This window comes from Mercenaria mercenaria, chromosome 5 (genome assembly GCF_021730395.1).
Source record: "Mercenaria mercenaria strain notata chromosome 5, MADL_Memer_1, whole genome shotgun sequence".
In the NCBI taxonomy this organism is placed as follows: domain Eukaryota; kingdom Metazoa; phylum Mollusca; class Bivalvia; order Venerida; family Veneridae; genus Mercenaria; species Mercenaria mercenaria.
In genome coordinates, this window is record NC_069365.1 from 32,784,238 (window position 1) to 32,800,822 (window position 16,585).

A 16,585-nucleotide genomic window follows, 5' to 3' on the forward strand; every position below is an offset into this window, starting at 1 on the left:
GAAAAGTCATACTGGAAACTCTCCACCCAATTGACCAGACGCCGGCTGTCAATCAAACCAATAAATCGATAAGCGATCAACCAATCAATGTGCTTGATTCGACGCACACCTCCAGACGGTGTTAATGTAAATATTACCCTCCGACATTGCGATCTCGACACCGATAAAAATAACTGATAAATTCGTTTTGAAAATGATTATATATACAAGTAAAACTTATTAGAAATGGTAAAAAGATGTCAGTGGGGACTTTGCAAGTCCGATAGTCGCTTCCCAGAACGCCTAGATTATTCCTTTTCCAAAACCTAAGTAAAGTTTTGAGAAGTATTATCGCTGGATTAAGACTTGTGGACGTCCTCACAGACAATTGAAAGTGGATAAAATCGACGGAAACTACCACATATTTGTATATACGATGGTATTAATATATCTAGCTTTCACTTAATTCACATTTGACCCGGGCGCCGTGCGATAAATTAGTCTAAATTTGGCACCGTAGGTGGCTACGAGCTACGGTGTATGTGTTCACATTAAATACGGGCATCGTGCCGTATCTTTTCAGTTTCTTTTTTTGCAATTTCAGTGCAGTTTTCTTGCAGTCACCGCAGGCTTCCAACGGAACTCTTACGTGCTGGAGATGACCAATATATATAACCATCTGAAAAATGTTATTCCATATAAAGGCCGCCACACGGAAATGATGCGCCGCTGTAGGGTGGCCGCGCGATGATTGCTCAATATGCAGGCGATTTCATTCGGTACTGCAGCAAGCAGGAACCTTGTGGCAGCTCTGCGAGTGCCGTGCGAAGGTCTCAGGTGTCTACAATCTCCGTACGATTTCTTTTAGGCACTTTGTCCACGGAATATCGTGCGTTGGCTGCACGATCAGCGCATGACCTCCTAACGATGCCTGTGCGGAGATTGTGCAATGCCACCTACGACATGTCTACGGTCTACGGGCTTTCAATTAATTCTAATATGTATAACTTTTCGCTAAACAAAGTCGTAGAGGCTGCGGAGCCCGTACGAAAATCGCACATCCAACCCCCTCCCCCACCTCCACTGCCTCCGCAGTCACACAGAAAGGAGGATACGGGCAGTCTACGGGTTCTGCAGACACATCGTAGGCCAAAGATAAACTAGGCATTGTTGGTTTATTTCTCAGCCATAGCACTTCTTATTGGGCATTTACATAACAAGAAACTGTGAAGAGAAAGTGCCAAAATGTTCAAGTAGCAAAAATATGAACTAAAAGTGCTACATTATTCGTGCCCAAACTTTTCAGTTGCCTCGATCAACATGTACGTGGAAAGACATCGGTGATGTGAATTCTTTTTAGGTTGAGGGAGAAGGGCTATTTATACCTAAAATGTAAATGTATCATTATCCTTCAATGCACTTTTTCCAGTTTTGCACATGGGGCATAAGTACTGATAGAGTACAAGTCGAGAAAATACTAAGAAAATATCAAACTGAATGATAAACCGTGAAATATCTTTATAACAATAAAAACACGCATAAACTTGTCAGTGATTTATTAAAGAAGCAACACAAAATTTTCAACAATAAATATCATCAGTAATTGTCGTCGTGTAGCCTTCTTCCGTCTTCTTTTGTCTTCTGAATATACATGTTTTCTCAACTAATTCCGTCCCCGAATGTCGGAAAATCCCAAAACTATCAATGTAACACTCCTAACAGTACTTTCTCGAAATTCATGTAAATGTTTTAAAGACACATAATAAGACAGAAAATTCTTGCCAATCTCTTCAGAAATATCGCTTAAAGTAGCAGCAGTAGCCATTATCGATCTAAATGTCGGAGGTTTAGTATTTTGTGGTACCACGTGACCTGTAGGCGGAGCCTGGCGTCTGGTCAATTATGCTTGTAACACATACTGAAAGATACTGAGTTTAAACAAACATACTAGAATACTGTGATACCGAGTTTAAACAAACGTACTAGAATACTGTGCAGTTTTGAGATCTCGCTTAGGATGTTGAATTCTTCATATGAGAAAGCCATCCAGCTGGTGTACGGAAGGTCATCGGTTCTACACAGCTGCCCGCTCATGTCTGAAACAATGCTTGCAGAGTCTCCCATCACCATCAAAAGCTGGAGAAGTGGCCATGATATGACCTAAATTGTGTCGGACACGAAAACCAACAAAACAAATAAAACTGCACACTGTTGCATATAGCTTTATTTTCTAGATATATGTCATACATGTGTTTAAATACAATCAGTTAAGGTGACATATACATACTACTGTGTGAACTTCTATTCAGTACTTGTGGTAATTCCCTATACACTAAAGTTAGACTGAATTTTATACACAAATCCCTGATTGAGGGAACCCATCACAGAGTTTTGGCTCACATGATCAAAAAGCACTCGAGAGCTATTGTGATACCATTTTGCCTGTGAGGTGCTGTTTACAATATTTCTGTTTTTGCTCAGTCTTTATGAAACATGGTCAGAATGTTCTCCTCAGTAAAATTGCGAAAAAGTTCAGAATTTGGTTGCCTGGGGTAAAAAACTAGGCCATTATGTCAAATCATAGAAAAACTTTGTAAATGCTCCAGAGGCCATATTTTCTACTTTATCATCATAATATCATATTTGTATTAGAATGGCTATGGAATCTGGGTCAATTTCAGAACTGTGTCACCTAAAGTCTTTAACTAGGGCACTGGCTCAAGTCATAGAAAAACCTTGTCACTAATCTAGATGTCACATTTTCTGGTTGATTTTCATAAAACTTAGTTGTAATGTTTGTCTCCTATGAAATCTAGGTCATGTTCGAAACAGGGTTACGGAGGATAACAAAAAAATAGACCACTATGTCAAATCACATAAAATCTTGTTAACAAATTTTCTCATTTATCTAGTACCTAAAACTTGGTCAGAATTTTTCTCTGTGAAGTCTGTCAGATTTGAAGCTGGGTTATATAAGGTCAAAATGTAAGTGACTTTGTCAAGTAATAGAGAAAAAAATCACACTCTGGAGGCCTTATCTTGTACTGATCTTAATACTTTGTCAGAATGTTTATCTCTGTGATATCTAGGTGAAGGTTGAAACTAGAACACTGGGTCACGTCATGGACCAAGAGGGTCATTGACCTAAAGCGCTCACCAGTATAAAAGGCTTTAAATGCGTTTGTATAGCGTAATGTTACACAGAGTTAGATTATATACTAGTAAATATCGAGGCTTTATCGATGGATTAAGAGAACAAGATATTCAATTAAAATTTTATTTATATAAGCCTGTATTATTTACATTTTCCTATATGTAACCTATACTAAGTACATGTCACACACATGGGCATGGCAATATTTTGAACAATTAAGGGTAGCGGTGGTCTAGTAGATAAGGTGTCGGCCGCTTAGTCAAGGGGTTGTAGGTTCGAGCCCTTCATATGACACCAGTACTGGTTTTTCCAGGAAGCAGAATCAAGAGTGGTTCCAATAAGCTTGAAGCTTTCATCACAATTGAGCTAAACAAATTAGTATATTAACCTAATTTGAACAATTATGGTAAGCAGTCAGTTTCTGCCTTACACATTCATTAAAAGGAAAAATGACCACACCCTCTGGTGGCCAGGTATATTTTTTTAAGAAGAATCCTGTTTTTATATGAATCAGAATGGTTTGAAAAATCTTGGAAGCGGGCCACACAAGGACTATTTGTGTACAATTATTTTAGTATCGGGCCAGCAGTCTAAAAGTTTCCTCATTAATTTATACACTTAGAAAAAAGCGACCAAGTCCCCTGGCAGCCATGTTTTTTTTTTACGAACAATCTCAACAGAAGGTTTCATAGGGATCTACTGTATGAAATTATCTCAGCATATTGAAAAATTTTCTATTGTTAGCTCTGCGGCCCCTGTGTGCAACTAAGCGGAGCCGTTTGAGCAACTTTAAAGAAACATCCAGGCCAAGATTCATCAAAATCTATCCAGTGCTTTTGGAGAGGATGTTTAAAGAAATTGTTGGCGACGCATGCACGACGGATAAAGTGTCCTCACAAAAGCTCACCATGAGCATGGCGAGCTTAAAAATCTTCTAAACACTAGATGCCACATTTTCTGCTTCCTCATATTTTTTTTGGTCTCAAAATGATTGTCTCTGTGAAATCTAGGCAAGCTCGTAACTGAATTACTCAAGGTCATAAACTTGGTCACTTGGTCAAATTATTGAAACGACATGTCAACGCTCTAGAAGCATCATTTTCTACTTGATGTTCATAAACACTTGTCAAAGTGTTTGTCTTTAAAATCTAGGTAAATTTTAAAACTGGGTTGCTCGAGGTCTTACCTAGGTTATTTGGTCAACTCTTAGAAAAACCTTATTGACATTTCAGAGGCCATATTTACGCCTTGACTGCCGTACATCTTTGACTTTGTGTCATCTTGCTCAAGATCAAAACAAAGTACTAGCAACCTGATGCCTTAAACTAGGTCACTATGTCAAGTCGTAGAAAAACCTTAACACTCTATGGGTTACATTTTCTGCTTGAGGTTCGTAAAAAAATTGCCAGAATATATGAAATCCAGATGGTTACTTACTGGAGGTCATTTCTATGGACCACATTTTCTAAAATATCAAAGAAAAAAAGACAACATTGTTTACTTTCTGAATGCCACAACTTTTACCTGGCCCCAATTTCACGAAAAAACTTAAGTAATTGCTTAGCGAAGTCTGTTATTTCAAATGCTTGTTTTTGTCCTTTATGCGTCTTCAATGTTGACTTTTTCATCATAACAGACCCGTACATGACTATTTCATAGACCAAAGCACTACAATTCTGAATTTTACAGAAAATGAAGTATAATTTTTATAAGAAATATACTTAAACAAATACTTAAGTTCGTTATATCGTGCTTAAATAGAAATATTATATTTGCGTGACTGAAAAAGTACTGCAGACAAATACTACTAACCATAGTTTAATTTAGCTATAAATACAATGGTATAGAAAAAATCAACATTAAATAACAATGCATGATTTTAAAATAACAGACTTAACTAAGTAATTACTTAAGTTTTTTCGTGAAAATTCTGTGACAAGATTCCCTCAAACAAGCAATTCAGTAATGTATGAAATGATGTTAAAGTCGATGTTTATAATTATTGATCAAAATTTAGTAATAGGTTAAACATTCCCTTTATTGATCTAAACCGACGAGATAAAGAAACGCCTCCTCGGAAGTTGGCGTATTTTTCGTTACATCGTCCTAATTTGTTGGGCAATGCCATAAATGTACGTGTACTCTGACCGACAAACACAGCCAACCGAAACTCGTACGATACCTGCTCATGCAGCCCGTGTGTGTCAAACGTGGTTTATTGAGCGAATTTTACAAAGATGCATGTGTTAGTCGACATGCGTCCATATTTTCAGAGATTTTCCTAATAATGCCGAGGCTAAATTTCGCAGAGAGTGCCCAAGTTTTGGCCACGCAAGAACAAGTCGCTAGACCTTTTAACGTCTGTCGTTAGACAAAACTGCGTCCCGTTCGACCTGTCAGAGACATGGGCACGCTTGTCAATAGGCCTCATTCGGGTAGACCGCGTATAACGCTAGTATGGCAGCACAAATACATACGCCAACGCAATTTGCGTGACAGATTTGTTACGGCTGAATCCACGACACGTATAGTGGTAGGTAACAGTGGACGGCTTTTAAGTTGAAATATAGTGAGAAATCAGAGAACGGGAAATTATCTGTCGCAGGCCCTAACGCGGTCTAGTTCTTACGCTACTTCGTCGCCACCAACGTCTAATTTGAGCCAGCAACCATCGCGGTCAGCGTTGGCAGAATGTAATGTTTAGTGATGAAGCACGTTTTAACTTCTGGAACGACGACGAACGTATCCGTGTCTACAGACAACGTCGTGAACGCTACGCTAACGTTGCGTTCTGCAGCACAACCCTTATGGTTGGGCGGAGTTATGGTTGCACGTGTCACCAGGAACATTTTACAGACGGGGAACAGTGACGTTTTGTCTTGCACGATGTGCTCACCAGACTGCAATCAGATTGGACATGCCTGGGCGATTACGTCAACGTCAACCACAGTCTTCCAACGTCCAGGACCTGATATTAGCGCTCCACCCGGAGGCAATCCACGATACCTGCTACGTAACTGGTGTGGTTGCCAGTAGAGTTGGCCACACTCGCTACTGATTTTATGAAATTTCTCTGACCAGTCTATTGACTAATTAACATCAATTTTTGCAAAACAATAGCCACACGCGCTACTGATTTTATGAAATTTCTCTGACAAGTCTATTGAAATCCAAGATTTGACGCATAATGCTGTCTACTAGTAATTAACCATCTATTTTTGTAAATGGAGTTGTTCTCTTCTAATTTTGAATCACGGTTATCAGAATATAGAACAATGAGTTTAAATGAGGCGTTTCTATATCTCGTCGGTGTATATACTTTTTGTAGTCGCATGCACTATGATCAGTATGTTTCGTATGTTTAGAGATTTCTATGACTTTTCCATACATGTATAGGTTTAGGTACTGCCTAAATATAGTGAGTGAGAATATATAAAATCAGTGAAGATTTTTCGAAAATAAAAACAAGGACAGATGCCCAACAGGAAGAACGCTCACTTATTCATCTAAAATCACCATAAATATAAGTGAAACTAATGTCTTAAATTGATCGTTCAAAAGTTAATATGAAACAAGTTGAATGCTCTTTAAAAGTAAAACAATAAGATGATCTATAAGGTGCTAAATGATTGCTGCAGGAATTCGTTGTATTTAATGTAGTTTAGTGTGCTCGAATTTACCAACGTTAAGAGCCTTCTAAATTTCCTTTACCTTCATATGTTTCAAGCGAAAGTATTGTTGAAATATATTGATAATTACAAAGTTAGTCTGTCATTAATATTTGGACTTTAAAAAAGTCTAGCTCAAATTGCAGGTATGAAATTGTGACGGCAAATTATGGCCCAAGACGTTGTACTTAGAACTCTGCGTGCAAAACTCTGCATGCATCCTTGCGTTCCAGCATCTCAGGCTCTGTCAAATTATACAGATTAATCTTAGATAAGGTATTGAGCAAATAAATTGGAAGGAAAATAATTAAAAATATTTAGAAGTAGGCATTGATTTTGTAAGTAAAGTAGGCATATTGGTCATCAGCACCCGCGTAACACAAGGTACTAGTATAACAAAATAAGCAATGACAGCGCCGAATTTCATTTCTAAGATGGCAACTGCAAAAGCATCATTGAAACATTCAACACTTACAAAATATTTACAAAAATATTTACAAACGTATACGTATTACAATTTATAGATGTTTGAGACAAAACTCTTTCTCCCCCTCTCTCCCTCCCTCTCTCTCTCTCTCTCTCTCTCTCTCTCTCTTCATACTACTTTATTTTTAACAAAACCGAGGTGAAATCAAAGCATTCAGCATTTTCCTCCACCCGTTAAACTCGTTCTATAGTCTGAATATGCTTAAGGTGAACATGATTTATTAAAAATAAGATAGTGGTTTTCAATATGCAGCCAAATGAATACATAAATACCGCATATATCTATCTATCTGTCTACTGACACAAACAAATATCTCGTATTTTTCACATTGTTAACAAAGACAGAAAAACGCCTAAATCAAATAATAATACATTCTAAAAATTCTTATTAACAAAGACAGAAAAACGCCTAAATCAATCATGCATTCTAAATAACTTTCTATATTCCTAAATAACAGAGACGTTGATTTTATCATACATGTACACATATGTGTAGAAAATCACTTACCGTGATAATAAGCGTCTGGCACACTACACGTAAATTTGCAAGGCTTTGAATGTCAAAGTTATATCTATATCTTGGTTAAAGTAATAAGATTTTTAATTTGACAATAAATCTATAAATTTCTACGCGTACCAGTACAATATGAAATCTCAACCTTCCTAATATATAAAATCACACAATACAAGACGGTTCTGTCTATTAGTATTCCGTAAACGTTTTCTTACAAATCTTTCAGAATCTCCCTCATTCTTGCATATTCATTCATAAAAAACAGCAATATTTATACAATTATAAAATTTCAAGACCATTCTCAGATAAAATGGTATTTACAACAATATTGCATAGTCTGTCTAATTAAAGTTAAAACTTGAGCTGATGGTGCTAATCCTGACTTAACTTAAGAAGAAAGATGATCGGCAATATTGGCATAAAGGTGCACGACTTACGAAATGGATCTAAAAATCAATTATTACACTAGATTAGATCAGGTGTAAATTGATTAGCACCAACTTCTCAAACTGTATACATTAGTAACCAAGATGGTTATAATATCTGCAATACAGTATTATAGAGGAGAGGTAACCAGAAGAAATAATATTTCATAAAAGCCATAGACCGTCCAACTACGATGAAACATTTTGCAAATTCATGAATTGCGCTACACTAATGGTCTTTACAACACCTAGACAAAGCAGCCAAAAAGACGTGGCCACGTGAAGTTAATCTTCACCCATACAAATAATTCAAAATATCCATAAATCCAATAAAAAATGTAGTTCAATTCAATTTTTATCTTTACCTTTAAGAAAACGAGTTTATGTCCTTCTTGAAATTTTGGAAGCTGATTTTGAAAGATTGTTTTCGGATGTTGCCATTTTGGCAAAAAGCGCATGCAATATCATGTAAAGCGTCGCACTAGATATTCTGGCACAGATGTTAAACCGAAAATAAACGCTTGTTTCTTTCTATACAAAAGCATAATTAATGTGATCAGGAAATTAGTAAATACTGGTTTCTTGCAAGTATCGATGTACTAAGTAATTGACTTGCTGCATTCCCCATGACTGGCGTATGAAATGTACCAAATTTACTAACAGTAAAAATGTATTACATTTTTCTACAAAGATGTTATTTCTTACATGTGTACAAAGTTTCTATCACATACTCTATCACAGAAACTCGGGCGGTTTTCTTATATCGAATATTTCTCCTTTAAGAGATTTAGTGACCACATTAAAGCTGATAAGAAGAATTTAATTTTAAGACATAATCTAAACTCTAAACTTTAAACAATCAAAGAAAAGAAATAGTTTATTGATTTGAAGTATCACAAAACTATATATTGTGCTGCCAGGCGTTTTGCCGTAAATTGTCTGGAATATTGTGGTGGTGATTTTTTCGTATAAATTCTCTCTATCTGTAATAATTTATAATGCTAACTTAAGTCCGCGTGATTCTTACGTATGGGAAGTCAACTGTTCTAAAATAAATTATATCCCTAAACGCACACTATCTCTATAAAAATCATTGTATCCTCGAGATCCGGTTAATTTCGGAGAGAAAAGATACAGCTTATTTGGTCCCTATCAGTTAAAAAGACTAAAATGTTATTGCTAATTTGTTAGACATGATAAGAGAGATTTGAATATAGTGCAAATGTTGAACCTGTACGAATGTGTGCTACATTTTGAGTATTAATACTAATCCTATTGGTTAGTGGACTTGTGCTCGTTTCCGCTTTTAGGCGTTTAGCCGTAATTGGTCCGGTAAACACACTTTTAAAGTGGTGATTTGTTCGTATAAATTCTCACTACCTGTATATTCATATATACTTCTGTGCTGTAAGTCCATGATTGGCAATATTGAGATTTTAGTGTTATTTGGTATGCCTCTATGACCTCTTTATGATGGCGAATTTGTGGCCTTGTAGAACTAACATAAACAGGCTAAAAGTTTTAGTCCAGCAAGGCTGTAAGTAGTGTAAAGGTATTGACACTCAAATCTTTAAACTTCGTTTACCAAAACTATCAAAAAACTAATTACGGCATTGTGGAATGTCAATAATAGCGAAGTTTTTTTTTACAATTATCTTTACACCTCTATAGGATGCGTTTCCTTAATCTTCAAAAAATAACGGCTACCATTAGCAAACTTTGTCATAGAAAAACACTTTTTCAGGCAGATCATGTAACACTTCTTTTACTTTTTTCGAAAAACTAAGTTCCAAAAATAATTACAAATACCACATCTCTAAAACTAGAATGTGTCTGTAGGATACAGGGTGTGCCCCCACTGGTACATTTGTCACAAATAAGGGGCAATCAGTCTTAGGAGGGATAGCCTCAACAAACATTTTATATAAAGGATTCATTATTCTAGCTAGGTCAAATACCTTTTGAGCTATGGGCATCACAAACAATAAATCCACTATTTTGGCTATTTCAAGGGCCATAACTCTGTAATAAGCGCTTAGATTCTCAAGAAGAATGTCAAGTGTACAAGGTCACATCATGATCAAGACTCATGCAAGGTTTCATGAATTTACATCAAATATTTTTGAGCTAGGCACGTTATTAAGTAAAACTGTGCATTTTTGTCTATTTCAGGGACCATAAAATTAAAAATAAGGGATGGAGCCAGACGAAAAATAAGAGGTGTGCAACTTTATATCATGATAAAGACTCGCGCAAGTTTTCATTATTTATATCATAGCGCTTTTGGATGTTTATTTTATAGATGAAAAGAGCGCTATAAAAATCTGGTAAATAATAATAATATCAAATACTTTTTGAGCTCGGCGCGTCATAAGATGAAAATGTGCATTTCTGACTATTTCATGGGCCATAACTCTGGAAATAGGTGGCGGAACCAGACGAAAAATAGGAGATGCGCAAGTTCATAGTAAAAAATTATCATGATAAAAGATTCATGCAAGGTTTCATCAATTTATATGAAATACTTTTTGAGCTAGGCGCGTCACAAGATGAAAATGTGCATTTTTGACTATTTCAGGGGCCATAACTCTGGAAATAGGTGGCAGAGTTAGATGAAAAATAGGAGGTGCGCAAGTTCATATCACGCCAAAGACTCGTGCAAGGTTTCATAAATTTATATGAAATACTTTTTGAGCTATGCGCGTCACAAGGTGAAAATGTGCATTTTTGACTATTTCAGGGGCCATAACTCTGGAATTACGGGGTGAAGCCAGTTGAAAAAATAGGCGATGCGCAAGTTCATATCATAATTAAGACTCATGAAAGGTTTCATCAATCTATATCAAATACTTTTTGAGCTAGGCGCGTCACAAGGTGAAAATGTGCGTTTTTTACTATTTCAGGGGCCATAACTCTGGAAATAAGAGGCGGAGTCAGACAATAAATAGGAGGTGCGCAAGTTCGTATCATGATTAAGACTCTGGCAAGGTTTCGTCAATTTATGTGAAATACTTTTTGAGCTAGGCGCGTCACGAACTTCGGGCGGAAGGACGGACGGACGCGCGCACGGTCAAGACCAAATTTTTATGCCCCACCACTCATGGGGGGCACAAAGATAATAAAATTGATATTTTTCGTTCGCCTGTTTGTTGTTGTTTATTTACAGCATATGCACCTCTCTACTTTCAGATGATATTAAAGGGACCTGCTAAAATATGTAGAATTTGTGCAACATCAAACTGATTAAATAGTCAAATAATTACATAATTCTGATAAATGCTAACTAGACCTGATACAGGTAACCCCTACTATATGTGAAATAAACCAAGACAGTCTAAGATATTCTGAAAGTTATCCACTGACCTCGCGATAAACAAAATGTACATTCATGAGTAATATATTCAGGACCACTGGATATTTTAGAAAGTTGAACTATTCAAGCAGAAAAGCTTTGATACATGCATCCATTTGGACTACAAATATATATATAATAACAATGCAACATTCCAATGATGAGGTCACACTTCATGATATTCAACATACTGAATAGATTCAGTTAAATCTTTTGATGTTAATGACATGAAATATAACGTAAATGAATACATACATGTACAAACCTAATTTCATCTATCTACCAAAGTATAATATTCTATTTTGAATTCATTACATTATATTATTTTTTGAAATCTTATATTAACAAATATTACACTAAATATAACGAAATCTAACAAGAGGGCCATGATGGCCCTAGGTCGCTCACCTGAGATGCACTGCTTGCTTCAACAGATTTGAAAGATAATCATGCAAGGAAATTATAATGAAACAGTATATATTTGTACAATCTTTGCCAGCAGTTTCTTTTCTGACAACAATTTTAAAATTGAACCTGCTGTTTCTGACAAGAACATTTTTACACATATAAGGAAGACGTGACATACCCCCTGGCAACCATGTTTTTGATCTGTTTTTGACCAATCGGAATAATTTGAACAATCTTGGTAGAGGGTCGCACAAGGACTATTTTTGTGAAATTATTTTACAATCGTGTCAGCAGTTTCATATCATAATTTTTTTAAAGTTTCCAAAAAAAATACATATAGGGAAAAGTGACCACGCCCCCTGGCGGCCATGTTTTTGACAAATCAGGATAAATTGAACCAGGCAGTCAGAAAGACAGCTATATCCCCCACCACCGTTACGGATAGTGAATGGGTTGATGGTACTGGGTGGAAGCATTGACTTTGTTAAGTATATTTTATAGTTCACGACGGCATCAATGAATTCAAGGAGTTTAGGAGATACAGAGTGGGCACAAAATGAAAGGCTCAAACATTTGACCTTGAGTTGTGACATTGACCTTGAGCCAACATGGCCGACTTGTGAGTTCTGCATATCGTCTTGATGAGGTGATCATCTGACCAAAGTTTCATGAACATCTTTTAATGGGGTTTAGGAGATAAAAAGCTCAAACATTTGAGCTTGAGTTGTGACCTTGGCATTGAGTCGACATGGCTGAATCATAAGTTTTGCGCATTGCCTTGATGAGGTGATTATTTGATCCAAGTTTCATGAAAATCCTTCAAAGCGTTTAGAAGATACAGAGCTCAAAACTTTGACATTTAGTTGTGACATTGACCTTGAGCCGACATGGCTGACTCATGCGTTCTGCACATCGTTTTGATCCATGAAAATCCTTCAAAGCGTTTAGGAGATACAGAGCTCAAAACTTTGACATTTAGTTGTGACATTTACCTTGAGTCGACATGGCTGATTCATGATTTCCGCACTTTGTCCTGATGAGGTTATCATTTGACCCAAGTTTCCTGAAAATCCTTCAAGGGGGTTAGGAGATACAGAGCAGACACTAAGTGGAAGGCTTAAAACTTTGACCTTGAGTTGTGACCTTGACCTTGAGCCTACATGGCTGACTGATGAGTTTGCACATTGTATTGATGAGGTGATCAGTTGACCAAAGTCCTTCAAGGGGTTTAGGAGATACAGAGCAGACACAAAATGGAAGGCTCAAAACTTTGACCTTGAGTTGTGACCTTGACCTTGAGACGACATGGCTGACTGATGAGTTCTGCACGTTGTCTTGATGAGGTGATCAGTTGACCAAAGTTTCATGAAAATCCTTCAAGGGGTTTAGGAGATACAGAGCAGACACAAAATGGAAGGCTCAAAATTTTGACCTTGAGTTGTGACCTTGACCTTGAGTCGACATGGCTGACTCATGCGTTCTGCACATCGTTTTGATGAGGTGATTCTTTGACCAAAGTTTCATGAAAATCCTTTCAAGGGGTTTAGGGGATATAGAGCGGACACAAAATGGAAAGCTCAAACATTTGACCTTGAGTTGTGACCTTGACCTTGAGACGACATGGCTGACTGATGAGGTCTGCACGTTGTCTTGATGAGGTGATCAGTTGACCAAAGTTTCATGAAAATCCTTCAATGGGTTTAGGAGATACAGAGCAGACACAAAATGGAAGACTCAAAACTTTGACCTTGAGTTGTGACATTGACCTTGAGTCGACATGGCTGACTCATGCGTTCTGCACATCGTTTTGATGAGGTGATTGTTTGACCAAAGTTACATGAAAATCCTTCATGGGGTTTAGGGGATATAGAGCGGACACAAAATGGAAGGCTCAAACCTTTGACCTTGTGACCTTGACCTTGACCCGACATGGCTGACTTATGCGTTCTGCATATCGTATTAATGAGGTGATCATTTGACCCAAATTTTTATGAAAATCCTTCAAAGGGTTTAAGAGATACAGAGCGGACACAAAATGGAAGGCTCAAACGTTTGACCTCGAGTTGTGACCTTGACCTTGAGACGACATGGCTGACTGATGAGTTGTGTATATTTTATTGATGAGGTGATCATTTGACCCAAGCTTCATGAAAATTCTTCAAAGGGTTTAGGAGATACAGAACTCAAACCTTTGACCTTGAGTTGTGACATTGACCTTGAGCCGACATGGCTGACTCATGAGTCTTGCACGTTGTCTTGATGAGGTTATCATTTGACCAAAGTTTCATGAAAATCCTTCAAGGGGTTTAGGAGATACAGAGCAGACACAAAATGGAAGGCTCACAACTTTGACCTTGAGTTGTGACCTTGACCTTGAGCCGACATGGCTGACTCATGCGTTCTGCACATCGTTTTGATGAGGTAATTGTTTGACCGACGTTTCATGAAAATCCTTTCAAGGGGTTTAGGGGATATAGAGCGGACACTAAATGGAAGGCTCAAACCTTTGACCTTGAGATGTGACCTTGACCTTGAGCCAACATGGCCGACTTATGAGTTCTGCATATCGTCTTGATGAGGTGATCATCTGGCCAAAGTCTCATTCTGAACATCTTTTAAGGGGTTTAGGAGATACAGAGCTCAAGCCTTTGACCTTGAGTTTTGACCTTGGCCTTGAGCCGACATGGCTGACTCCTGAGTTCTGCACATTGCCTTGATGAGGTGATCATATGATCCAAGTTCCATGAAAATCCTTCAAAGCGTTTAGGAGATACAGAGCTCAAAACTTTGACATTTAGTTGTGACATTGACCTTGAGTCGACATGGCTGATTCATGATTTCTGCACGTTGTCCTGATGAGGTTATCATTTGACCCAAGTTTCCTGAAAATCCTTCAAGGGGTTTAGGAGATACAGAGCAGACACTAAGTGAAAGGCTCAAAACTTTGACCTTGAGTTGTGACCTTGACCTTGAGCCTACATGGCTGACTCATGCGTTCTGGACATCGTTTTGATGAGGTGATTGTTTGACCAACGTTTCATGAAAATCCTTCAAGGGGTTTAGGGGATATAGAGCGGACACAAAATGGAAGGCTCAAACTTTTGACATTGAGTTGTGACCTTGACCTTGAGACGACATGGCTGACTGATGAGTTTTGCACATTGTATTGATGAGGTGATCATTTGATCAAAGTTTCATGACAATCCTTAAAGGGTTTAAGAGATACAGAACTCAAACCTTTGTCCTTTAGTTGTGACCTTGGCCTTGAGCCGACATGGCTGACTCATGAGTTCTGCACATTGCAGGAGATACAGAGCAGACACAAAATGGAAGGCTCAAACCTTTGACCTTGTATTGTGACCTTGATCTTGAGCCGACATTGAACAACTTTGGAAGTGGACCACCCACTAAATGGTTTTAGAGGAGATTTTGTTTAAAGGAAAGTGTGGACGGACGACGAACGAACGCCGGACGGTGAGCGATCACAATAGCCCACCCCAAGCACTTCGTGCTCAGATGAGCTAAAAACAAAATACGCGTAACAGTATTAGACTTAGCACAAGTGGTAGATCTCCACATATCTTTAGTAGTCTTAGAAAACGTGTGATATAAGAATTACACTAAACTTTTATTCAAAACCTCATAACTAGCAGCTGCATATAGTGCTAAAAGTATGTTCAAAATGATTATGACAGAAAAAAGCACATCCGAGTATCGTTTCTTCAAAATGTTAAACAGTAACAACACTGTTCAGTCAATGCATGGCGAATACATTTTTGACCGTGTACTTATTCTCCTTGCGGTATATTTGATTTAAGATTTGTAAATCGTTAACAAAATGTACGATCAGCGAAAAGACGAATTTACCAAAATTTAATTGTCCGTTTTATATATCAGATATGAAATGTACTATACAATGTATCACGGGTTAAACTTATTTTTCTAATGTTTCTATGTGTGTTTAACCAGGCCTCATAAAATACTCAAAAAGCCAAAAAGGTGCATAAAAGATATATTAAAATCAAACCAAACCTTTAAAATCCTTAAAATAATGTTACGTGTTGTGTTACAAGTGATTCACCTGGCGGAGATAACTTTTTACGCTTCTGAATTTTTTGAACATGGTGGGGGATAAAGAATGAGGTTTTGTGCACTATTAACCTGTTTAAATTTCCCAATGATGTTTTCCACTGATGTATTATTGTGTGAACACAGCCATACATACGCTGAATTAGGATTTGGTATGAGGGGTCTGCCTTTTTCGAAAGTGGCTGTTTCTATTAGATTTTGTCTTTGTTTTACGGTTAAAAATGTTTATTGAACAGGGTGTTTAAATGTTGGATCAAATTATAAAATTTGGAAATCAAACCGTAATAGGTGTTCTCAAAACATATTTTATTTGACTTGCCTCTCATTTACTTTCCATTCCAACTTAATAGGAAGTAAATGTTAAAAATGTTTTTTTTGATTTGTTAGACATTGCAGCCGCATAGTACGGTGTTTAGTTAGGACCAGCGCCTGCTTTCTGTGAACGCGAAGCGCGAAGGTACGACGGTACGATGGCGAAGCGCGACATTACGATGGCGAAGCGCAACAGTA